This window comes from Macaca thibetana, chromosome 3 (genome assembly GCF_024542745.1).
Source record: "Macaca thibetana thibetana isolate TM-01 chromosome 3, ASM2454274v1, whole genome shotgun sequence".
Lineage (NCBI taxonomy): Eukaryota > Metazoa > Chordata > Mammalia > Primates > Cercopithecidae > Macaca > Macaca thibetana.
This window is the reverse complement of record NC_065580.1, coordinates 88,651,350-88,677,623: the sequence shown is the minus strand read 5'-3', so window position 1 is coordinate 88,677,623 and position 26,274 is coordinate 88,651,350. Positions and strand designations below refer to the sequence as shown.

General features: G+C 38.9%; 1 protein-coding gene across 8 annotated transcripts in view; it reads right to left on the bottom strand.

Moving 5' to 3' along the window:
• The window catches only part of HDAC9 (histone deacetylase 9), a 927,498-nt gene extending 901,529 nt beyond the window's left edge, over nt 1-25,969 (bottom strand). For 6 of the 8 annotated variants that reach the window (XM_050783085.1, XM_050783089.1, XM_050783097.1 and 3 more), the window contains exon 1: nt 25,609-25,969. The gene's annotated coding sequence lies outside the window, so the exon portion shown is untranslated. Of the gene's footprint in view, nt 1-24,801; nt 25,558-25,608 lie in introns of those variants that run through there. The other 2 variants (XM_050783067.1, XM_050783066.1) reach the window with 2 other exon arrangements.
• Between the last annotated feature and the right edge of the window lie 305 nt (nt 25,970-26,274).

Genomic DNA, 26,274 nt, shown 5'->3' with positions numbered 1-26,274 from the left:
AAGTGTATCTATGTATATATACACATATGTTCATTATAAATTGTACTAATACAAAGGAGATATAGCATACAATTGACAAGTAATAATAAAACATATAATATCCTTTACTGAAAATTCCATATAGCCAACTGTTTCTTACAAAATGCTTTCATTAATACTTACCAAACCTGGTATGTTCTGACACAAATAATATTTTCTTCTGCATTAATAAGTAAGAAGAAAGTGAAACAATGACTGTGTATATCGGAACTTCTCTTACTCATCAATATTGAGAGCAACTTCTTTATTGAATTGGGTAACAGTTCACAAGTACCGAAAGACTATTTCCTCAATTTTTTTGTGCCATTCACAATGTAATCATTGTATACCAACACAAGTTTAAGTGTATTCTGCATTCTCAACAACTTCTCTATCACTTTCTCAGGTCTAGAAAATCAACAAAACAAAATCTCTGTGGCATTTATTTGCCAACTTCCACGATGTAAATACCCTCACTTTTGGTAATTTTGATATGCCAACAGGAAGTCAATAAACATAGACTTGAAAAGAAATGTGCAGTAGTACACCATTGTATAGTACATCCACCCTTTCAGGAAAATAATAACATAAATAACCTTAAGAGCATAGATAATAGGAAAATGTTGTAAAATAGTTAGGGAGGATGAGTTTTAATATTTTTATTACATTTATCCTAATATAATTTAATTGTAAGTGTACACACTTTAATTTTCACTAATGGCTATTTTAACAACCAGCTTGCATAATTCCTGAAAATTTAACAATCCAGCTCGCTCAAGGCAGCATAAGCTAGATCCAGCACACCACTGGGAAGAAATATAGCTTGTACATACGCCACTCTACTGCACCTGCTCTTGCTACAGCCAGCATGGAACTGCAGTTTCAAAGCTCATGGCACCTCTTACATTTACTTTATGTGACCTCTTGACAACATTCCCAACCCTTTCCATACACCTTTAAATTACAATTGGCCCTCCGTATCTATGGGTTCCACATCCCCAAATTCAACTGCAGATGCAAAATACTTTTTAAAAATAAATAATAACAATACAAAAATACAAGTTCAAAAACAATACAGTATACCAACTACTTACATAGCATTTATACTGAATTAGGTATTATTAGTAATATAGAGATGATTTAAAGTAAACATCATGGATTATATGCAAACACTATGCCCTTTTACCCAAGGGACTTGGGCATCCACTGATACTGGTATCCAAGAGGGTCGCTGGAACCAATCCACCACAGATACCGAGGGGCAGTGGTACTCTGCCACTCTTTTCCAGCTTCATTTTAGGACTTTATCTAACTTTCTCCTTAGATGTTCACATTCTAACCTCAGCCTCCTTTTCTGCCCGTTTTGCAAACCTAGTCTGGGCAATCTCACTAATGACTTCAGTTAGCAACTACTCACCAATCATCCCCAAATATCTGTCACTTTGCAGACCAAACTATTTTGCTAAGTTCCAGAATGGACTGCAGACTGCCTTATGAGTTAGGTCCCCTTCTTCTATACTTACTAATGAAGTAATTAGTTGGGTAATTATTTATGTCTGTCTCTCCCACTAAGCTGTAAGCTTCACAGGCACATGGAACATTCTGACTCTTTTCTTGCCACATCCTCAGAGTCAAACACATTGTTTGGCACAGAGTACTTACTCTAGGAACTGATGAAAATACAAATGAACAACCCATAAGCAATTCAAACACAAGAAGTACAGTATACGACTCAGCAAGTGTCCCCTAAAATGTGTTTCTCTCCTGAATTCTAATCACACTGAATGATACCAACATCCAAACTCTTCCCCATGTGGAATAATCCCAGATTCCCCTTATCATCTCCCTTCCTCATCTTTTAAATATCTATCATATCCATTTTGTCTTCCCCATCATCACAATTACTACCTTAGTTTAGACTCCCTGTTGGCTGGACCACTGTAATAGCCTCCTGAGCTCCTGGCCCCTGTCTTTCCTCGCTCCAACTCAACTGTATAGTTGCCACTTAACAAATTGTTTAAAATTGTGACTATGGCCATGTCTATCTAATAATCTATCAGGCGTGCTCTACCATCTAGAGGCTCAATTCCAAACTCTTTACCCCAGCACTTACACAGCCCTTTATGGTCAGGACTCCATCTGGCTTCCCAGCCTTACTCACCATCCACATTCCCATGTGGAGTCTACACTCCATTTGCACTCACATGGAGTTCCTTGTCCTTTGTCACATCTCTGGGCCTCTGCACATTTACTTCTTTCTGCCTGGAATATCTCTATTGTTCTCGCGGTATTCAAGGTTCATCATAAGTATCCCTGCCGCTTTTCTTGACCCCTATGAAAGACCCCTCCTCTGTACTTTGATAACACTCTGAAGCTTCTATGACTACATCTATCCTTTTCTACAGTGGTTACTTTTGAACATTTATTTTTTCCCCAGTAGACTATGAACTTCTGCCCAAAATAGACTACATCTACCAAAAGGACAAGCACATAGTAGGAATTCAGAGCTCCTTCTATGACTATAAAAAGACAAACCATTTGTTCTGCAGAGAAAGTGCACGTCCAAGAAGCTGCTGTCCCTTTTAAAACCACTCACCTTGAAAGTTATCCACTTAGTTTAATGATGATGGCATTACTCCAAGTATTTTTGGAAGTCAATGTTCAGAATTGTCTGGGGAATGTTCTTTAAATTACCTCAAGTGAGGCCAAAAAAACATCATTCTAAGCAGATCTGAGGCCTGGGAGGAATCATGGGGTGAGCAATACAATTCTGTGTAGAAAATGAGGAATGAAATATATAAAGCACCATACAATGATTGATGTGGGTGGGGGCAGTGAATAAGAAACTGCTCAGAAGCACGCCTAGAGGGAGAATCGCAAAAAGTATTTTGAGCAAAGTTTCTTATTATTTCAAGCCATTTACAACTCCTTAAGATAAACTGACAACATTAATATGGACATATAAGTACTGGTAACCTGCTTGGTCCACCACATGAAGCTCTTCAAATTTACATTTTACAAAGAATATCCAATTTGAATAAGTATTACATTAAGGGCAGAAAAGAAACCAGAGATTAAAGAAATTTAATATACTGCGTTAAACAAAGTATTTTTTAAAAAGTGCATTTATTGCCGCACTTCTCAGCACTGTTACTATCTTAATGTGCCTCTCTATGAAATCCATCTATGTATGGTACACAGGAGTTCTCAAATTCTTTTAACGTCATAATCCTTTTTTCTTGCAGATGTTGTGGGGTTTACATCCCATATACTTTAGGAAACACTACTTTCTTTGGGACTGGATAACTTATAATCAGAAACTACAGTGACACCAAAAGTTACAGATGAAGTTAGAATTTACCCTATCCTACCTACCTTACATGACACAGCTCATTTATCCTTACAAGATATTCTTACAACAATCTTATAGTGCAGGTAGTACTAGTATCCTCAATTTGTAGTTAAGGGGGAAAAAATGCTTAACCTGGGCAGTGAGTGGTTCTCAGTTGCACTGCCTCTAAGGCTTTGCTCAAGCTCTCCTGGAATACACTGTTCCTTCAGAAATTCCCTGTTTCCACAAGAATAATTCTTATCCATTACTTTAAGGTCCATTTTATCCACTTTCCCCAGGAAGTCTTCAATGCCAACTGGCTAAAAATAACCATCCCCATGGTACCTTATTCCTTTCATGAAACTTTTAAACTTACTGTCTTACGCATGCTTCACAGAGAGGCCAAATTCACATGGTCGAAGAAGAAAACAAGCTTTTGACTGGCTAACATATTCCTGATAAGAGACAAAGGGCCTGGCACAGTGGCTCACACCTGGAATCCAACACTTTGGGAGGCCAAGGGCGGATCATGAGGTCAGGGGTTTGAGACTAGCGTGACCAACATGGTGAAACTCTGTCTCTACTAAAAATATAAAAATTAGCTGGGTTTGGTGGCACACACCTGTAATCCCAGCCACTCAGGAGGCTGAGGCAGGAGAATTGCTTGAATCCAGGAGGCAGGAGGCAGAGATTACAGTGAGTCAAAATCGCGATACTGCACTCCAGCCTGGGCAAAAGTGAGACTCTGTCTCAAAAAAAAAAAAAAGCAGGGGAGGGAGATGAGTGTAAAATGCTCTCAATATTTTAAAGTATGTTCAGGAATACTATCTCATTTGATTCTCCATTTTGAAAGAAAGAAAATAAGTTCTCATTTGAAATGAAGAAACTGAGCTTTAAAACAGCTAATTGCCTCTACAATCGAATTCATACATCCCATTACCTAGCACAGCCTTTACACACAGTAGGTACTTACCTGAGGACTGAGTAAATGCTTGAGAAAGGCTAATTTAAATTCTGGGCTTTTTCACACTTGAGCACTCCTCCCACGATGGTGCCCATCTCCATATACAGTGAATGCTGTTGGTACTCGCCCAGACTCCCTGGTCATTGCTACTTGAATCTGTGCCCACAGACTTCCAACTGTCAACCCTTTTATTTTTTTACCTGAAGGTTTCTCTGGACCTGCACTGCAGTTGGAAGCGCTGGGGATTAACACCCCCTAGAAGAGCCCTCAACTAAGGACTAACAGGTTCTAGTATATCATACCCAACTCCCTTGCTTCTCATGTAGCTAATTCTAAGGCATATTTTTTTATAGTTCCCCTGGAAGAATTAAAATGTCAGTTGCTCAAGTCAGTAACTTGCTTAATACAAACCATTTACTGAATGCCTCCTTAGTAAACTACCTGCACTCAAATCTTTGTCCAAGAGTCTGATTCGTAGAACCCAAATAAGACACTATAGGGTCGAAACAAGAATTTCTAGTTTTAAAAATGAAAGGTAAAAAAGGGGAGAATTACTTATAAATAACTAAGTATAATCACATTTTTGAAAGAGAAAACATTAACCATCCACTATTTACCACTGCATAATGAGCAAGTCCAAAATAGGAGTTAATGTTAGTACATGAATGTTAACTCATGAATTTGCTGACATGAAAAAGAAAAGCTGTTTTAAAAAGTACAGAAAACACTTTAAAAATATGTTAGGGGAAGTGTCAATTTAAAACCCACTTTAGGTCTTAAATCTAACACCTTCCTCAGGTGCATAGGTTGAGAAAAAGTTTTAAATCTCACTTTTTTGCTTCTACTGTTTTTGAAATAGCTTTTTAAAGGAGGTGGGAGGTGTGTGTGTGTGTGTGTGTGTGTGTGTGTGTGTGTGTGAAAGAGAGAGAGAGAGAGAGAGAGAGAGCAAGAAAGAGATCAAGTTGTATTTCAATGAAGCCACCTAATTATGCATTTCTTAAAATGTCCTCAGATCTCTGATCTTCTGTAGGGCAAATGCTAATAGTCTCTCTCACATGCCTACATTTGATCACAAAGGATGTCTAATCATTTGTTCAAAACTTACCACTTTCTATGGAGAATTACTGGAATTTAGTTGTAAAGATGTTTTTTAATGCAAGATACAGGAGCTATCACTAAGGAGTTCCCAGTCTAGATGGAGAGACAGAAAAAGAAACAGATAGTTACCATTTAGGGTAGCAAGGGATACCCAGGGTATTTGGGAGGCACAAACACCCTAGGTTTGCTCCTAATCTACACAGGGCAGGAGAGAGGGGGCAGCAATGCCAGATTAATATTGTGACATGATGCTTGTTCTAAAATATCATGGTTGCATACCCAGTCCACCATATTTTATTTAAAGTTTAAAAACTATGAAACATAACATTTACATGTACACTCAAAAGAGCTTCTTTCAAGATTTTCTGATTGCCAAGGTGGGATAAACTCATCAAAGTTAATATATTTTCATTCATAGGGTACTGCTGTCTGCCCTGAAGAGTCTACCTAATTCCCCTATTAAGTAATCTAGCACTGGTATATAAGAAGGGATTCCAGGAGAGGTGAAATATGAACTCAAAAGAAAATCAGGAATTTAAGAGATGAATGTGAGGAGAAGAGAGTGGACAGGACTTTTCTGGTAGAAATGTGTACACAGGGCCAGCTATGGTGGCTCACACCTGTAATCCCAGCACATTGGGAGGCTGAAGCAGGCGGATCACTTGAAGTTAGGAGTTCAAGACCAGCCAGGCTAACATGGTGAAACCTCATCTTTACCAAAAATATAAAAAATCAGCCAGGTGTGGTGGAGTGCGCCTGTAATCTCAGCTACTCGGAAGGCTGAGGCAGGAAAATCACTTGAACCTGGGAGGCGGAGGTTGCAGCGAGCTGAGATCACACCACTGCACTGCAGCCTGGGAGACAGAGTAAGACTCTATCTCAAAAAAAAAAAAAAAAGAAATGTATGCACAGATAATAAGACTGACAGACAGCATGGAACTCTTGGAAGTGTGTAGATTAGTATACTAGAGCAAGGGAAAGAGAAGCAGACAGGCAATGGATATGGAAAGACAAAGTACCCAGAAATGAGACTGGAAAAACCAGCAAAGGTCAGATCATGAAGGATCTTGAGTTCTAAGGAGCTTTTGGTTTTTGTTTTGTTTTTCATCACGTTCCCTGACTTTTTCTCGGGTATCATTCACATACCTAAAAATTTACCCTTTTAATCTATACAATTCAGTGATTTTTATTATATTCCAGAGGTATACAGCCATCAGCCCCATCTAATTCCAGAAAATTTTCATTGTCACAGAAAGAAACCCTATATCCTTTAGCAGTTGCATCTCATTCCCCCTTCCTTTTGCCTTGGGCAACCACTGCCCTACCTTCAGTCTCTGGATATTTCCTATAAATGGAATAATATAGTATGTGACCTTGTAAGTCTGGTTTATTTCACTTAGCATAGTGTTTTCAAGGTTCACCTAGGTGTAGCATAAATCACTGCTTCGTTCCTTTTTCATGACCTAGTAATATTCCATTGTGCGACTACACAACATTTTGTTTATCTATTCATCAGGCGGTAAACACTTGGGTTGTCTCCACTTTCTGGCTATTATAAATGGACATAAATAATCATATATACATTTTTGTCCGGAAATATGTTTTCAATTCTTTTGGGTGTATACCTAGGTAATATAGTAACTCTCTGATCAGCTTTTTGAGGTACTACCAAAATTGTTATCTGAAGTGGCTATGCCCATTTTGCATTCATACCAATGCCAGAGTTTGAAATCATCTAGAAAGCAGATGAGCTAATCAAAGTTTTGAGGCTAGATAGAAAAATATTAAAATTTAATTTTAGAAAGGCTATTCCAGAAATAATGTTGGTTAGAATTCTATTGCAAGGAAGCCAGGTAAGACAACATGACTGTCTGATTAAGAGAGTAGTAGAAATGATCTGAAGGAGGAAATGGAATTGAACAGAAAGGGGCATGAAAAGGAAATAGTCTTTGGAAAAGATTAATTCAAAATTTAAATTACATAGGAAGGTGAGTATCCTCTCCACTAAAACGTCTAAAATATCAGGTAAGTAATGAAAATAAATAAAACACAAGATGTAAGCAATGGGGAGTGGGGGGGACTATAACAAAAAAGAAAAAACACACCTCTCTAAAGGAGGCAGCTGTAGCTCAGCTCCAATCACCTAATGCTACAGGGAATGTCTGTGCAGTACAGCGAGATTGTCTCCTTATTCACGAAAAGCCAAAATCTGTACCTTCACGTTGGATGTCCTGATTTTTAAACACTGTCAATTAATTCAATATTTCTTTGAATTCTGTGTGGAATCAACAAAACATGTCTATAAGCTGCCAGTTTGTGATCTCCCTTACACAGAGTAAAGGGAAAAGTGAGCCAAGAATCAGACTATGCCTACATTGAGGGAGTGAATTAAATAGGGTCCCAAGAAGGAGACAAGGAGAGAGCAGAGGCAGAGGAGGAAACTGGAGAGTGCGATATCCCAGAAGCTCTGGGATGATCATTTCTAAAAGGGGAAGTAGTGAACAGTGTGAAATGGCATAGGGAGTCTTTTCACACTGGGAATTGAAAATTGAAAAAATATTTGGTGTCTGGGGGCAAAGTAGAAAGCTGAATAACTTAGCATTCTCTCTTTTCCCAACCCTTGTTTTTTTCAAAAGTCAGCATAAGGATTTAGGTGCCTCAAATCTTTTTTCAAATTTCTCAGAAAAGAGCCAGATAAGTTTAATTATATTGTCCTCCTCACCTCAGCTGATAGATATTGAACTAGTCCAGTTTTTAAAAAAATGAAGGCCTTTGAAAAAGTTTAGATCTCTATGATGTATGATCACTTGGTCCTTTCAAGCTTATGGTTACAAAAAGAAACTCTTAACGTGTCTTATAAACAACAACAAAAAAAAATACAATTATGGGAACAATGTACAGCAGGTTCTCAAATAATGTCATTTCATTTGTTTCATTATAAAGTTGATAAAAGAAAAAATCACTTCCTAGCCCAGGCCACTGTGTGCATAGAGTTTGCACACACTCCCCTTGTCTGCATGCGTTTTCTCTGGGTACTCCGGTTTCCTCCCACATCCCAAAGCTGTGCACGTTAGGTGAATTGGCATGTGTACACAGTCTTGGTCTGAGTATGGGTGGGTGTGAGTGTTCCCTGAGATGAGATGGCATCCTGTCCGGGGCTGGTTCCCAACTGGTGCCCTGAACTGCTGGGATGGGCTCTGGCCACCCAACACCCTGAATTGAAGTAAGTGAGTAAACAATTTTCGTATTTGTTTTTAGGAATCTTTCTTAAATGTATGTACAGCTCACATTTATTCCAATGTTTTATATTAGAAATGTTTGGGTCTTTATGGAGAAGTTGGTGATATTTTTGTGACCAGAAATATGCCATAGGAGCTTAACTCTTGTTTATATCAATTAGCCTGTGGTAACAGTGGTTTCCTTATACGTCATTTCACTTAAGGTCGCAGATTCCAAGAACCTATCCATAAAACGACAAGTGAGGACTTACTGCATATAGCTTTGGCTGTATGTGACAGAGACTGAAAATAACAGTGGCTTAGACAAGACTCCAAGCTGTTATGGCAACTCCGCTACAAAAGTCATCATCTGTGAACAATAGGCACTGGGGACTCCAAAACGGAGGAGCTAGAGAGGGAGCGCAAAGAGCTGAAAAATCTCCTATTGGGTACTATGTTCACTATTTGAGTGATGGGATCAATAGAAGCCCAAACCTCAGCATCACGCAATATACCCTTGTAACAAATCTGCATACGTACCCCCTGAATATAAAATAAAATAAAGTAAAAATGTCACTATCATGGTCTGATATGGTTTGGCTATGTCCCTACCCAAATCTCACCCTGAATTGTAATAATCTCCATGTGTTAAGGGTGGACCCAGGTGGAGACAATTGAATCATGGGGGTGGTTTCCCCCATACTGTCCTTGTGGTAGTGAATAAGTCTCACGAGATCTGATGGTTTTATAAATGGGAGTTCCCCTGCACAAGCTCTCTTGCCTGCCACTATGTAAGACGTGCTTTTGCTTCTCCTTTGCCTTCCACCATGATTGTGAGGCCTCCCCAGCAATGTGGAACTGTGAGTCCATTAAACCTCTTTCCTTTATAAATTACCCAGTCTCAGGTATGTCTTTATTAGCAGAGTGAGAACAGATTAATACACTGTCCTATGCCTTCTTTAAAAATCTTGTTGCTCTGCCGTTCTTAGAGTGCTGGCCTCCTTAGCAAGGTCTAAGATAGTCAACGATCATTCCCACATTCCAGCAAATGAGAAGGGAAAGGAGACAGCACACCCCTTTCCTTTAATGGCCTACTTGGAAGTTGCACATAATCATGCTGTTTATATCCTGTGGTCAGAACTTTGTCACATGGTTTATAATTCCTAGCTGCAAGGAAGGCTAAGAAATGTTATCTCTGTCCTGCAGGGATTTGTCCCCAGCTAAAACTTAGGGGCTTTACGTCTGAGAACAGTAGGGAAAAGGGAGACTAGGAGACAACTAAGAGTCTCCCTCACAGAGTAGTATTGGCTTTTTCAAGATTCTATTCTTAAAATTCTATAAATTATTTATATTTTGGTTCAATTTTGTAAGAGAATATAAATCTGGCCTAACCTTTATTCTTAAATATTGGAAACATAGCCATGTAACACTGCCACAATTCTGGCTTCACGGTGCTGATATTTATGACAGTGCTGAAGAAAAAGTTAATTTTAATTTGTTCTTACAAAATTATTTTCCTAAGAATTCTAAAGTAACTCTAGTCTCCTTGCCATGCTTAACAACTAGCTTTCAAAAGACTACATTAAAAACTCAAATTGCAAAATTAAAAAATCATTGACATATTCCTACAGCATATGGAACTATACTACCTCAAGGATTCTTTTAAATTATCACAGTCAATTGTGCCCTTACTGCCAGAAAACTCTTGAAGTAACAAGATGTATTCACTATAGCAAGATGTGCTCCTGAATTTTGACACTTTATTCTCATATTAGTTCACAGTAGTATATTTTATCATTCAAATATGAGAGAGGATTAAAAATAAAATAATTCACCAGCACATAGTTCACTATTGCTTGACATATGAACAATCTCAAGGCCTATCCATGAACTACAGAAACTCCTAAATAAATATAAAAGAGGAGCAATCCATAAGAAGTGATCCAATTTAAAATATAGTAATTTATGAGCTGTTTTATGATCATTCACATTTACTAGATTCAAGAGTGCATTATTTCAAAGCCACTTGGCTTCTATCCTTCTTTAAAAACATGGTACTTTCCCATAGTAGCATCTTTTATCCACTTAAAAGTATGTAAATTATTATGTTCAACAAATTTAACTCCTTATTTTATGACTAGCTTGCCTTAAGAATGGTTTTGAATGGCTAGGACAGTGATAAAATCATCAAGCATAATATAGAATATAACTGTGCAAAACGGGCTTTTAAAAATATGCTTACAATATAAAATGTTAATTAAAGAAATTTGGAAACTGCTGAAAAGAAAGACATAGAATATCAAAATAAACTACATTAAATTGAGCATTAAATACTTAAGTAGTGTTCAAAATTATACTGATAAACAAGGTTTTACATGGAAGAGAAAAGGAATGGGGGAACCACTTCCAAGGAAGACTGAGTAAGAGGGACTGGAATTATCCCCCTGACTAAAAAAATGAAAGTTCTGTACAAAATATGAAGCAATAGTTTTCAAGACACCGGACACAAGGCAATAATCCTTGAGAAATGGAAAACATATGTGATGAAATCTAAGAAATGGGAAACTGATGACCTGAGCTCTATGACTATTCCAGCTTCCAGATCGTTGCCCAGGAAAGGAAAATCCAGGCAAAGCCTAGCATAATCCCTGAATTGAGGAGATGGATTGGAGGAACTAAGGAGATGAGAGCAGCTAGATGTCACAGGCCAGAGTACTGGAGGGAAGAAAGCTAAAATACAGAGGTCTACAAATGAGCTCCCCACTTGAATATTCAGCAGTGTAATGATCAGGACACAGATGTGAGAAAACAACCCAAAGTTAGGAAAAGAACCACCTGAAAGTGTTAATGGGAACAGTACCCAGCACTCACACAAGTCTGGGAATTGTGCCTGTTCCTACCAGCCAGACTGGAAAACTTCATAATTCATGGGGTGTTGGGTAGAGTACTCAGAAACTAATCTTAAAAACAAGACCTGAAAGGATCAAGCTGTTTCCAAGTAACTAATTGCATCCCAGAAAAAAAATTCTCAAGAAGATTTATAGGAATATAAAAATATCCAGCACCCTACAATTCACAATGTCTGGTATCCATCAAAAATTACTAGGCATGCAAAGATGTAGGAAAATATAACCCATAGTAAGGATAAAAAGTCGATCAAACAAAATTGACCAAGAACTAAAAAAGACATTAGAATTTGCAAACAAGGTCATTAAAATGGTTTTTATGAATCTATTCCATATGTTTAGAAAGTTAAATAGGGACATGGAAAATTTTGAAACACCCAATTGAACTTCAAGAGATGAAAACTACAACGTGCGAGATGGAGAACACACTAAATATGATTACTTGATAGTGAACTTGAAGACACAGCAATAGAAACTACTCAAAATGTAACATATGGAGAAGAAAGAATAAAAATAAATAATCAGAGGATCAGTGTTCCTAATATACATGCAACTGGAGTTCCTGAATAAGAGAAAAAAGAGGAGGGACTCCTAAAAAATTCTGAATAAATAATGACTAACTTTTTTTTCAAATTTGATGGAAACTATTAACCCTCAGCCCCAAGAAGCTCAATGAACCCAAAGCACAAGAAACATGAAGAAAGCTATACCAAGATACATCAAAATCAAATTGTCCAAAGTTAGGGATAAACAGAATATGTTATAGGATTTGTTATCTATAAAGGAACACAAAAGAAAAGGGACAGCATGTTTCTCATAAAAAACAATGTGAATAAGAAAACAGTGAAGCAACATCTTTAAAGTATTAAAAGAAAAAAAAAACTGACCTAGAATTCTATACCCAACAAAAATAAGGTGAAATGAAGACATTTTCAGAAATACAAAAGCAAGCTGAAAGGACTCATCACCAGCAGATCTATGCCACAAAGAACGTTTAAAGGAAGTCCTTCAGGCAGAAGGAAGAGGATATCAGAGGAAAATCTAGATATAGACAAAGGAATGAAGAGCACTGAAATGGTAACTACTCGAGTAAATACAAAAGATATCTGTTTTACATAAATATCATTAAATGATTACTGTTTTAATAAAATATCAACATAGTAAGGGCTTTATAACATATGTAAGAAAAATAGAATAGGGTATAAAATATATTTTAATGAGTTTCCAGTAGTTACTTGAAAATTATAACACACAAGAATATTTCAGATCTGCTATTCTAGAGAAATTAAAACTTTTGCCATTATTCCGAAATACAAATTCCATTTGACCTACATTTTCCCATTTGGCTTGAGTAGTCTTAGCATTATACTTTTGACAACGTAAGTTAAGGTGAATATACGGTGTTTGTTCTCACAGAGAAAAGTAGTAAGTAACTCCAAAAGGGTGTTCTGGTTAGTAAATAAGTTATCTCATAAGTTTAGGCAAAGGCCTTTGATGAACTTTATTTTTTTCTTTATTTTTTTTGAGACAGAGTCTCACTCTGTCACTCAGGCTGGAGTACAGTGATGCGATCTCATTTCAGTGCAACCTCCACTTCCAGGGTCCAAATGATTCTCCTGCCTCAGCCTCCCAAGTAGCTAGGATTACAGGTGCCCACCACCACGCCCAGCTAATTTTTTTTTTTAAATTTTTAGTAGAAACGGGGTTTCACCATGTTGGCCAAGTTGGTCTCGAACTCTCAACCTCAGGTGATACACCTGCCTTGGCCTCCCAAAGTGCTGGAATTACAGGTGAGAGCCGCCACACCCAGCCTGACGAACTTTATAAATAAAAGCAAAATATTGTTTCATTATAATACTAAATATATTTAATATTTATTTTAATGTAGGTAACTTTTAAAAACTGGGTCAAATAGATAAATAGGAGATTTACAAATATATCTACAGCACAAGTCACAAAAGAAAGTTCCCTTCCTCATTTCCCCAACTTGTCAAGAATGAACATAATGTATCATTTACATCATTAGGGCTTTTTTTTTTTTTTTTTTTTTTTTTTTTTGAGACGGAGTCTCACTCTGTTGCCCAAGCTGGAGTGCAGTGGCCGGATCTCAGCTCACTGCAAGCTCCGCCTCCCGAGTTTACGCCATTCTCCTGCCTCAGCCTCCCAAGTAGCTGGGACTACAGGCGCCCGCCACCTCGCCCGGCTAGTTTTTTGTATTTTTTAGTAGAGACGGGGTGTCACCGTGTTAGCCAGGATGGTCTCGATCTCCTGACCTCGTGATCCGCCCGTCTCAGCCTCCCAAAGTGCTGGGATTACAGGCTTGAGCCACCGCGCCTGGCCAAGGGCTTTTTAGGAGAATGTTTATGGGGAAAACTTGGGAAAGAAGATAACAAAGCAGTACTAGCTTCTCACCATCAAGACGCATAGGAAAGCAATAAGAAGATAAAAGCTCAACTGGGGATTCACAAGTTCAAAATTCTATATATTGCTACTGAATTTGTCTCCTATTGTGTGAAATCTATTCAAGAGCACATCTACAAGTTCACTCAATAAGCAGCTGTGTGCTGGACTGAAAGTAGAAATAGAAGAAATAAAGAAGAGATGCATCTTTGGGGTAGTGAGGGAAAGGTAGGTTCCAAGATGAAAATCCAGTGTAGACAAAAGTGCCTTGAAAAGAGGTTAACTTATCCATAAAGTATAGTTGACAGTCTTTTGTGTGTATCACCCTGAACAGAAATGCTGATGCGCACTCAAGTTTGGGAACTACTAAGCTAGACTAAAAAAATGAACAAAAGGCAAGCTTCCATGCTGAAGTCTGTGCATTCAAATTCTGCCACATAAGACAACTATTAAATCTCTAGCAGTAAACAGAAAATGAGTGGAAAATTCTAAAGTATTTCTGCTAGTCAGCAGAGCGGATTTCAACTTATTTGCATAGATAGCCTCTATAACCATGACATACTACTAGATTCAGTACTATTATAAGAATCCAAGGAGAATTGAATATACCCAATATTGAGGTTCAATATGTGTACAATAAGTTCTAATCGAAGTCTTGCTCTAGCAGAACTACAAATTGCATAAAAGATCTCAGCCACTTGCAGGAAGCAATTCCTGTCCTTCTAAATGACAGTCCTGTTTTATCAATTTCATGGATTTGGCAACAGCCGTGAAACTTGTCATGATGGGATTACATCTTATGTAAGGATTGAATTCTAATGTTGTAATGCCTATGATGCTACTTCATTCTTCTGGACCAGAAAGTGTAAAAGGGCAAGATAAGCAAAGAAAACAATTGGAGAAAAAGAATATTCAGACATTTTTCAGATTGTAATAAATTTGAAGTGTGTTTAGACTATCAGTAGACATTAGTACATAACATCAAATATGGGCTAGCAAAGCATAAACACCAGAAATGAAAATGATGATGGTAGTATTAACAATGATAATAATACAGGCTGGGTGCAGTGGTGTACTCCTATAATCTCAGTTACTCCAGAGGATCACTTGAGGCCAGAAGTTCAAGACCAGCCTGGTCAACAAAGCAAGATTCCATCTCTAAAAATAAAAATTAAAAAAAAATTCTAATAAAAAACTAGCCAGGTGTGGTGGTATATGCCTGTAGTCCCAGGTTCTTGGGAGGCTAAGGCAGGAGGTTCAGCTGAGCCCAGGAGTTCAAGGCCACAGTGAGCTATGATCACACCACTGCATTCTAGCCTGGGTGACAGAGCAAGACCTTGTCTCTAAAAATTATAATAATGATGTAGATAATCCAAGTTAAAATGGTTTATTAGGGGAAAAAAGGATTAAAACAGAAAGACAAGCAAATGCAAGACAACCTGGGTCATTTTAAAAAAAGGCAAAAGTGGTGTCAGGCTTCTAGCCCAATAAGGAAATGATGAAATACCAAATAGATAGTGAGGCAAGTGAACAGATGACATCCAATGTTGCTGGTCATTTAGGAAAGAATGAAATCAATTTGGTGGACTATACTGCCCTATTTTTATAGTGATGAATTCACTTCATCCATCCAATACAACAAAATTAAATAACAACATCCAATTATAACCAACAAATATAATAATGTTAGATATGAGAGCAAGTAAGTTTGAGAAAGTACATTTTATCATTTGGGCCTGTGCTGCCCACTAGCCATGTATGACTATGTACTCATTAAAATTAAATAAAACTCAATTCAGGCCATTGGCCACATTTGCTAAATTTCAAAGACCACGTGTGCCTAGTGGCTATGATATTGGAGAGCATAAACAGAATATTTCCATCATCACAGAAAATCTTATTGGACAGCACTGATCTATACAACTGTTAGAAGTGCCCTGTACATGAGAGATTAGATCTAAAAGAATACACATACACATACACATACACACACACACACACACACACACACACAAAGCCAACAAGTCATCCATTCTTTCATTCAGAACATTCATTAGGCATTTCTCATGTGAGAGTTGCTGTGCTAGGCATTCAGAGACCACAAATTAAAACAAAATAGTCCCTGCCTTTGAGGACCTCACAGAGCAATAGGTAATAACAATATATTAATAATCAGTCAATCAGCAAACACTTGTTGGGCATCAACTCTAAGAAATGCACACAGTGCTATGGAAGAAAACAAAACAGTAAGCATAGAGTCTCACCTCAAGGAGCTTACAATTTCATTAATGACACACAACACACAGCAAAATGTAAAATGTTTTAAGTGGCCAATTAACATTTGCAACTGTGTATTTCAAACTGAGGTCAATGAGCTTGATGTGAAATATTTTTTTTCCATTTTGGGATTTCATTTGGATGATCATCTAAATATATATATTGTATTCTAATCAGTTTCTGAATAAACGTTTAAAAACTACTGCCACCAAATTTTCATCAGGTTGTTTGCACTTGGTGTTTTCAATCATGCATATACTAAGTGGAGATCAAAGAATAGAAAGTTTGCTAAACAAATAAAGTCTGTTTAGAGAAAAGGTAAGGATGAAGTGAGTCTTTACGGAACACATGGTAGCACAGGCAGACAAAAGTACCTGTACTATAGTGGTTACACTCATCATGAGTGTGAAGATAATGCATGCATCCTATCTCTGTGTAGCTTCTACACAATCTGTTCTCCATTCCAGAAATCTTGGAATACAGTTTACACATTTGATTTAGAATTCGATGACTCCACAATACTAATCACATATTCAAGAGAACAAAAAGATGTTACAGAGGTCTCAGGTGATGTCTCATTACAACTGACTTTGAGGATTATTTGAGGAATTTTGATCATGTGTAAAGTCTGATTACCCTGAGCCATACACAAAGCCTCAAAGTTAATATTGTTTGTTTGGTTTTAATCTACTTATAAAAGGACAATTTCTGTATCTATATTGATATAAAACATAGAAATAGATTAAATAAGAACAGAATCTGAGACTGTATCTTTATACTCTTAAACTAGATACTGGCAATGTAGTTTCAACAATACAGCATCATTTGTCACGGAGTTCATTATTGTTTCTTTTAATTTCATCAATTCTGTTGTTTATATTCAACATTTGTTTGTTGGGTTTGGTTCTATAATTTATGAAATCTATAAGCAAAAGCATTTATATTTTATGTTCCTATATACTTAAGTAGAATGTTTAATAAAAAATAAACACATTCACACTGTACACACCTGTAGTCTTAGTCAAAACCAGCCCATTCTTCCTGTGGTATTTTATTTGGAGAAGGTGCCCATTAGGAAGCCAAACCTTCTCTGCCCTCCTTTCCATCTAAGTGGTGGGAGACTATGAACCTCTAGCGAGCCACAGGGTAATTGCAGAGACCATAAATGCACATGTAAATCATCCTGTGTATTAACTATATTACTATAATTCAAAAATATAAGGATGCTGTTTGGAAAAATAAAAATGCAAATTCCTTTAAAAGACTTTCTTAATACAGTAGCCTTTTTATTATGGATTTTCTCAATTAATACTAGAATTTCATTTGTAAGCCTGCAAAAACACAGCCATAACCCTAAACTACTGTAGGAATTCAGGGAGGAATGAGATCTCCGTGTGCTGCAGTAATCAGAGGAAGCATCACAGAAGAGGTGGGACATAGATTGGGCCCAGTGAAAAAGTAGGGCAGAGAAGCACAGCTTCCTAATCCCCAACAGAACCCCAGCAGAATGAAAGTCTGATTTTGGCTATGAGATGATCACTCATAGAAACCTGTGCTACATAGTTCTCTTTCTATTGCAAGACGCAGAAATTCAATTTATGGATAATTTACTGCTCACATAACATACCCTTGGAAAAATCAGCTATAGAACCAGACCTAAGAATGACTGGATGCAGGGAATGAAAAACTGAAATGTTCTTATTTCTCTCTCTCTCTCTTTTCTCTCTCTCTCATCTTGACTTTTCTTTACACGTTGATTTATTCTCTCAGGCTGGCTACTCCTTTTTATCTAAAATCAAAGCCACTTGCTAGCTCCAAGTTTAGGATTTAAATCCTTAATGATTTACCGGATGAAAGGCAGGGAGTGGCAACAGTTAAAAATGTAAGGGCCTGGCACGGTGGCTTACATTTGTAATCCTAGTGCTTTGGGAGGCCTAAGCAGGAGGATAGTTTGAGGCCAGGAGTACAAGACCACTCTGGGCAATACAGCAAGACCCCTTCTACAAAAAAAAAAATGTTTAAAAATAAACAATAAATAAAAATTAGCCAGGTATGCTGGCATGAGCCTGTAGTGCTAGCTACTTGGGAGGCTGAGACAGAAGGATCACTTGAGCCTAGGAGCTCAAGGTTATACTGAGCTATGATCACACCAGCCTTGGGAGCAGAGCAAAACCCTGCACCAATCAATCAATCAATCAGTCAATGTAATAAAGATAGGCTGGGTCCAGGCTGTGAAAGAACTGGTGTCATGCTAAGAAGTTTGGGCTTTTAAAGTCAAATCTGGCCTAATCTAGCTCAGGAAATCTAAAACCTATATGAAGAAATTAAGTTTATTTAGAGATTTCCTGAGCTACAGTGTGCTCTAGAATAGATTAGTACTGTTGACCCCAGTCAAGCAAGGGCTGGCTCACAATTTCCCTCTTTGAGAACAGTAATATTCTAGAAGGGTGGACACCTGAACCCAGATGGAGCAATAATAAAACTCCCTTTGCCTGGCCACAGTGGAGTAGTCCATAGGTATGCACCTGATCTAACACAATCCAGTCACACCACTTTCTTGAGGTATTCAGTGTTAAATGTTTACATTTTGGTTCAGATACCCAGAGAAATCTTAACGGCTTCCTCATACTGTGCTGGGACGTAGAGTAAAACTCAGTAAAATTAACAGAAAATAGATAAGACTTCCTGGGTACAGTGGAGCAGCAAGGGGATCTGGGCCAATGATTCTGATCAATGGAACCAGATCCATTTAAAGAAGATATTTAAGTACATAAAACAGAAGAAAAAAGTAGAATATCTATGAATAGATTTCAGAGGCACCACAGAGTAGAAAGAGGGACTGAGTAATAGAAGAACAAAGGAAGAATGTCTCAATAGACTTTTCAAGATCAAAACAGTGGCATCTACTGAAAAAGCTATAGAAAGAACCCTGTGGCCAAAGAGGCAATGAGAATTCATAATGTTACTTGATTTAATTTAATAGTAGAAATCTACATATAGGAAAGAAAGGAGACACAGTGCTTTTGATTTTAACCAAAATGATAAGTAGAAATAAAAATGCATAGCCTCTACTCCCCATTCTTACTTTTAGATCTGAGAGAGACCTATAATATGTACTTCCTGCTGAGAAAATAAAAGAAGGCATGGTACAGCGCACTCTCTCACTCCTCTCTTTAACCCTCATCTTGCAGTATCCAGTTCTCTCAAGGTGAATGATGGAACCCAACAGCAATTGTAGCACTGACATCCACTTCAATGTGAGTAACAGGCTTTCTCCCTGGAAACTTCACTTACTGCTTTTGAGTATGGGATGTGTACTACAAGACTTTAGGCTCTGGAATCAGACCTGGATTCAAAACCTAATGCCACCCCTAGCTGAACAACCCTTGGCAAAGTATTTAGCCTTTCAAAGTCTCCACACACCTGCCAGGGGAGAAGGGAGGCAGAACTAGGGAAATATAAACTAAACTGCCAGAGTTTGAGATACAAAATAGTTAAAATATGTCTGGCAAAGTGCTTAGAGCACAGGGTATGTTCAATAGTCCCCCAACCCCCTACATAGCACCCCATAGTCACTGGGCCACAAATATAGTACAATGGTCCTTTAGCTCTGCTCCTTTCTATAAAATGAGGGTAGACCACACTGCAGGCCTCCAAGTCACAGCGCTGGTTCCCTGCAAGGATTAGTGGAATCAGTCTCTTAAAAGTCTTTCATGCATGGCATATATTTAGGGACTAATTAAGTCAATACCCAGACTAATGTATGTGTAGTGATTCATCTTTCAAAGGTTTTCTACTCCTTTCTTATCACCACCACTCATAAATGAACCCTCATTACCATTATTCTCCTAAATTCCGGAAGAGTTTTCTCTTCCAAGGAGTCACATGACTTCAGCCACTTTCCAATTCAATCCCATCTCTAGAAGGTTATCATGCCTATCCTGGCCAAAAACTCAAACATTTCATTAAGCAATCATTTTTTCTTCTTTCCCTCAGCAGTGGACACCTGTCATTCTTTTTCGCAAGGGACAATGGGACCCCATTATTATATGTGGAGAATCCTCTCTTTTATGATATGGAGCCCACATTCCACTGTAGAAGCTATATGCCAACAGCGACAGCAGCACTACCTCACAGGACAAATTCTGCAGAGGGATTTGGAGCCTTGTTTCTACTTGAGTGGCTTCAAAGTCAAGTCTGCGGACTATACCAGAGGTTCTTTTTAAAAAAAAAAAAAAAATAGGGTTTTTCTGTACTGCCCAGGCTGGAGCATGGTGGCACAATCATGGCTCACTACAGCCTCAAATTCCCAGACTCGTGATCCTCCCACCTCAGCCTTCCAACTAGCTGGGACTTCAGGCACACACCATCATGTCCAGGTAATTTTTTCTGTGTTTTTTTTTTTTTGTAGCGACAGGGTTGCGCCATGTTGTCCAGGCTGATCTTGAACTCCTGGACTCAAACGATTCATCCACCTTGGCCTGCCAAAGTGCTGGGATTACCGGCATGAGCCACTGTGCCCACCCCATACCAGAGATTCTATGAGCTAGTCAATGTGGTGGACACATCCTAAGCTGACCTCCAAGGAGTCATGCCCTTGTATAGTCTTATGTCACTCTCTCACTATTATATTATAGTATATAAGACTCTTTCTTATCAGACTGGAGCAAGAGAGATTTCCTTGCCAGCTTTAAAAAAAGTAAGCTGCCATGTTGTAACAGTGCCTATGAGAGGACCACATGGCAAAGAATAACAGCAGCCTCTAAGAGTTAAGGGTAGCCTCTGGCTGACAGCCAGCAAGAAAATGGAAGCCTCAGTTCTAAAGCCATGATGAGATAAATTCTGCCAAAGAGAAAAAAGCTTGAAAGTGGATCTTTTCCCATTGATCTTCTGTTGAGATCGCAGCCCTAGCCAACACAGGAGATCTCTGGCCAGAGGACCTAGTTAAGCTATGTGTGGACTTCTGAACAATGAAACTGATATGATAAAGGGGTGTTGTGTTAAGCAGCTAAATTTGTGGAAATGTGTTACACAGCAAGAGAAAACAAGGTTAATATCCTCTAATAAATTTATTTGATGCTTATATTAACTAAAGTTAGTTTCCATGACTTGCTACTGAATACCTTGAGTGACACACAGACTATCCAAATCTTACCCTTCTTTCAGTTCCACTTCAAATTCCACTCATCACTGTTGTACTAGAACTAAACCAGTCCACACCCATCTCCTTCTTATCACAGGTTCTGCAGAGATGTGAAGAAAGTACCATTTCCAGCAACCTCAGCGCTCCTCATGCTCACCAGCAACACGTTATACTCTCTCTGGTGCAGCAAACAATAGACAGTAGTTTTCCTCTCTTTGAAGCTCTAAACAAAATTCATCGTAGTAAACAGGAAACCACATATGAACTTTTTTTCAGTAGTTGATACTTAATGATTTGGATGAGCTCCTATAAACCATACATTTAGAGAAAGGAAGAGTAAAAATAAATATATTAGCTTAATAGAGAGCTCTTGGTACTGTCTGCTTATTCAAAAATACTTGCATGAGATTACATATTACCATTTTCTACAGAATTACAATGCTTCCTTCTGCAAACTAGATAATATATTCCACTGTTAATTGTAATAATGCAATATCAGAAGTCTATCACTTTGGCTGTTACAAATCATGTGGGCAATTATCCTAAAAAAAAATTCTAGTGGGGTTTGAAGGAGAGGAGATTTGGTGAGATGTAGAAAAACAACAAGTTTCTGTCCATTTTCTTTTTTAAAAAAGTCTGATTTACTCGGATATGAGGTCTACATGGACAGAAATGACTAGATAATTCCATAAACCTTCTGTTCACTTTGATATCTGTAAGTTCGGCCAAAGACACAGAGCTGATGAGAGAAATGGACATCCCAACACCCAGAATATGATCTCTGACCATTACTGGCTGCCTCTGGAGTGGACACTCCATTACTGTCCCCATCAATACTCTCTCTTCCCAAAAATCAGGTTCTGACTTTTCTTGCTAGTGAGGCTAATGATCCTCAAGCTTGACAACTGTGCTGATAAACTTCAAGGGCTGCTTTGATCAGTAGAGTGGCAGTAGGTAGTTGATAGGGTGAGGCCAGCAGGGGCAGAGAAATATGTGGACTGTGGATTGACTGCAACAACAAATATTCTACAGAGGTGTGTGTGCTTGTTTGTTTATTTCAGCAGTAGCTATTAGAGTCATGGTTCTCTCCCATCAACAGGCCAACAGTATGATCCATCCCCTTATGATTATATTGACTGATTTAAAATCTGATCTGCACATATATAAAGAAGACCACTTTAAAAATCTGGAAATACATAAATTTATGAAGTTATCATAAGATACAGGAGCAGCTTGCTTTCATCATTAAAATACAGGAAATATAGATGTTACACTTAGCTTCACACTGATTCACTATTGTGTAATGTTGGGTATATCAGTGTACCTGCTGCCTCCTTCCTAAAATGAGAACTATATGTCATCCTACCTATCTCTCAAATGTTTTGAGGAATCACCAAAAAGTGTAAGAATTATAATAACAAACTGGGAAACAATTGTATATATCTGCAGATGCATGCAGTAAAAATTAAGTATGATAACTATTGAAAGCAAAAGGCTTCAAGCAGTAAAAGCCCCCACCAACTTAAACAGTAATATAAATTACATTTTAAAACAAAAAAAACCAATGAAGCAAAAATAAAAAGCCACATTTGGATGTAATAACAAAAAATGTCCATAACTACAATATTTCACTAATGAGAAGGTACAGATGCTACATACAGAAGGATTTTATGATGTCCATATGTTTCTCAAATGACTCTCCTTGTTAGCTAATTCTCCACATCTCTATTTAAGAATAACCTGCACCTTCCCCACTGAGCGTGTACAAATTATAATGTAATATGTTGTAATATTTAAACAAATTCAAAAAAGAAGTAATTCTAATAAAAAGAAAGGAAAGCTACATAAACCTAGATGTAGATATTAATAAAAATCTGAATTCTGGTGTCATTCAAATTAGTTAATTAAATAGGTTTTTATCTGGTCAGCTGGCCTTAACATTCAAAACTCCTAAACCTCAAATAGAGTTCATCCATATCTTAAATATATAATTATTTATATATAGTGGCAATAACTTCATAAAACTCTTTCTACTATAATAACGGTTATAGTTAATTTGGTCACCAATCACAAAAATCTATAACCATGTATAAAATTATCTTTTAATTGCAAAAGAGCCATCATTATTTTTACAGAAGATGGCAGTTTAGTGTGCTAAACACTCTCTAGTCAGAGTGCTGGTCTGACTCTCCAATAAAGACCAGTCCAACAGGCTGAACTGCAGAAGGAAAGAAACAGGAAGATCAAGGTAAAAAAAAAAAAAAAAAAAAATTCTGTCTCCTACCCATAAACTGGTATTTAATTTAAAACTCTTAACTTCCTTCTGCACAACCTTATGTGCATCTAATCATGTCCATTCTGTAGTAAAGATAATCAATTCACGAGCAGAGCTAGGAAAGCATCTCTCTCCCTCTGGCTGGCAGTTTATGAAAGGTCAGACAGGATTCCCACCTTACATGCCTCTGTTTAATAGCTAAAACATATATGAAAACACTAGCTTTTTCACACACAGAAAATGGCATATTCTAAGAAAACGCTGCTCTTCTTCAAATGTGCCCCATTCAAACGAAATGGATGAGAACAAATTACAAGCAAGTTTTACAACTGACTAAATTACGTTGTTTCGGAAATACAATATTCTTATTAGCCATTTTAAATATAAATGGTTTCCAGAAGGAACATCAGTAATTTGATGTTTGGGGAATTAAATTAGTCCAAACTGGAACAGTGGTTTAAAAGGATAAGGAGGACTAATTATCTGTGGTAAAAGGCAAATATATTAAACAACAAATTTTCAATCACAATAATTTCCATAATAAATATCAAAAGTACCAAAGAGAAGTTCAAAAGATATCCTTTAAACATGATTTCTAATTTATTAAATGCAACTTATTCTGTGCTGTTGTTAATTACAGGATTAGAAAGATTTCTGGAGCATCGGAAAATAACATCCAGGCCTTTTCAAATGTCAAAAGGTTTTCTTTTGGAAGATTTTAAATTTTTTTTCCTTTAATATGGGTTCTCTATGTATGTACTCCCCTTTTCCAGATTTCAATAGTGCCTGCAAGATTTGAAAACATGACAGCGCTCTGAATACGTGTAATTGCTAAATCTTACTCCTTATGAGAAATCTCAGCACAGCGAGAGTATTTAGTTGTATATGCATTGTTATACCATTTGGGGAGAAAAGAATTAACTCTTTGCTTTCCTTTCGGGTAGAAGTTAAACTTTTTAAGCCTTTCTTACCTCTTTCCCATATTTTACACACACATACACTCCCCACATACATGTAATAATGAATATATGTAGATATCTCATTTCTTACATGATTTCAAAATGCTACAGTTACTTAAAGCTGAAAGTTCCTTTTAGGAGATTACACACACCTCCCTGGAAGAAAAAAACAATTGACAGATCTTCCTGAAATTGGAGCATAGGAGACTCACTAGAGAATTCTCCAAGTCCACATCACGGGAACTACATCCTCAGCTCTCTATCGCAGGCCACCTCTCCTGACAACCGCGCCTCGGATCTGGAGAGAGCTGGGTCCCGCTCTGTCACATCACAGACACACAGGCCTGACACCAGCACCTCTCACTGCGGACAAGTGGGTGACGGCTTCAAAGCCAAACAAACGCAGCCTGCTAGGCGCTCAGGGAACGCCCCCGTCCTCTGCTCCTTTTAGTCCCCGCTGTGACACCCTCGTATGGCATCTAATTAGCCAGTTAACCTTAATAAGCTTACGATTCATCACTCCTTCCACTAGCCAAGGAACTGCTTTATCTCCCATCCTCCAGCCTCTTGAACTTTTCTTAAAACCCAGGATTCTGATGTATTGACTTAAAACTGAAGTCCCCCAGGAAACATCAAAGGTACCCCCCAATAAGCGTTGCTCCCCTCAAGCAACACGTTGCCAGTACAAACTTTTCATTCATAGCTCGGCTCCAACATAAACTGGGTGTGTTTGGGGGCGGGAGAGAATCACGCCACCGGCCGCTCGCCTCGGTTTGCCAAATGTCAGGGTCTGTACACAAAGATAACCTAGCACCCAACTTCTGACAAAGGTTCCGTTAAACCCACCCGTCTCCGGGCTGCGAGATGCGAGGCAAGTGGCATCAGAGTCCGGACTGAGATGCTGTTAACCTGCGGAACCCGAGCAGGGAATACCGCGGCGCATCCTGAGGACCGGTGGCCCCCAATTCCCAGGGCTTTCCTCGAGCACCAGCCGGGGACTCGGCCGTGGTGCCACTCACCTCCGCCCGCTCCTGCTGAGACTGTCGCGCCCTCCTTCGCTCCGCGCCGGCGACCTCCTAACTTCTCCCCCTTCTCCAAACAGCCATCTTTCGAGGAGGAGAAGAGAATGGTGAGGCAGAAGCAAAAGGGGAATGAAAGTTGACTCGGGGACCGCCGCTGCTCCTCCAGCCGAGATTTACCGGCCGCGGCGGGCACTAGAGGAGGAGACCGCGGAGAGAGCGGCGGGCGCGGCGCGGCCGGCTTGGTGCGCGCTGCGCGATGTGCGGGACGCGCCGCCGCCGCCGCCGCCGCGCGGGGGGAGCTCGGGAGGGCGGCAGCGAGCTGCGAGCTGAGCGGGTGGCGGCGCGCGGAGGATTTGCTAAAAATAGCACTTCTTGGGGAGGGAAGTGGGGGACGGAGGTGGGAGGAGAGGCTCGGCCGGGAGCCCCAGCGCGGCGGGGGTTGGGCGGGGCTGGGTGGGGAAAGGAGGAAGGACCCGCGGCGAGAGCGCGGGCCCAGGCGCTGGAGACCCGCGGGGCGGGCCGGGAGGCGCGGGCCGGAGGGGATTACAGGCGCGGGAACACCTGGGCGCGCGGCCGACGCGCGGGTGAAGGACGCGCGGGAGGCAGGAGGGCAGCAAGGGCAGCGCAGGGTGGAGCGGAAGAGAGCTCTGGGCTGCACTAGCG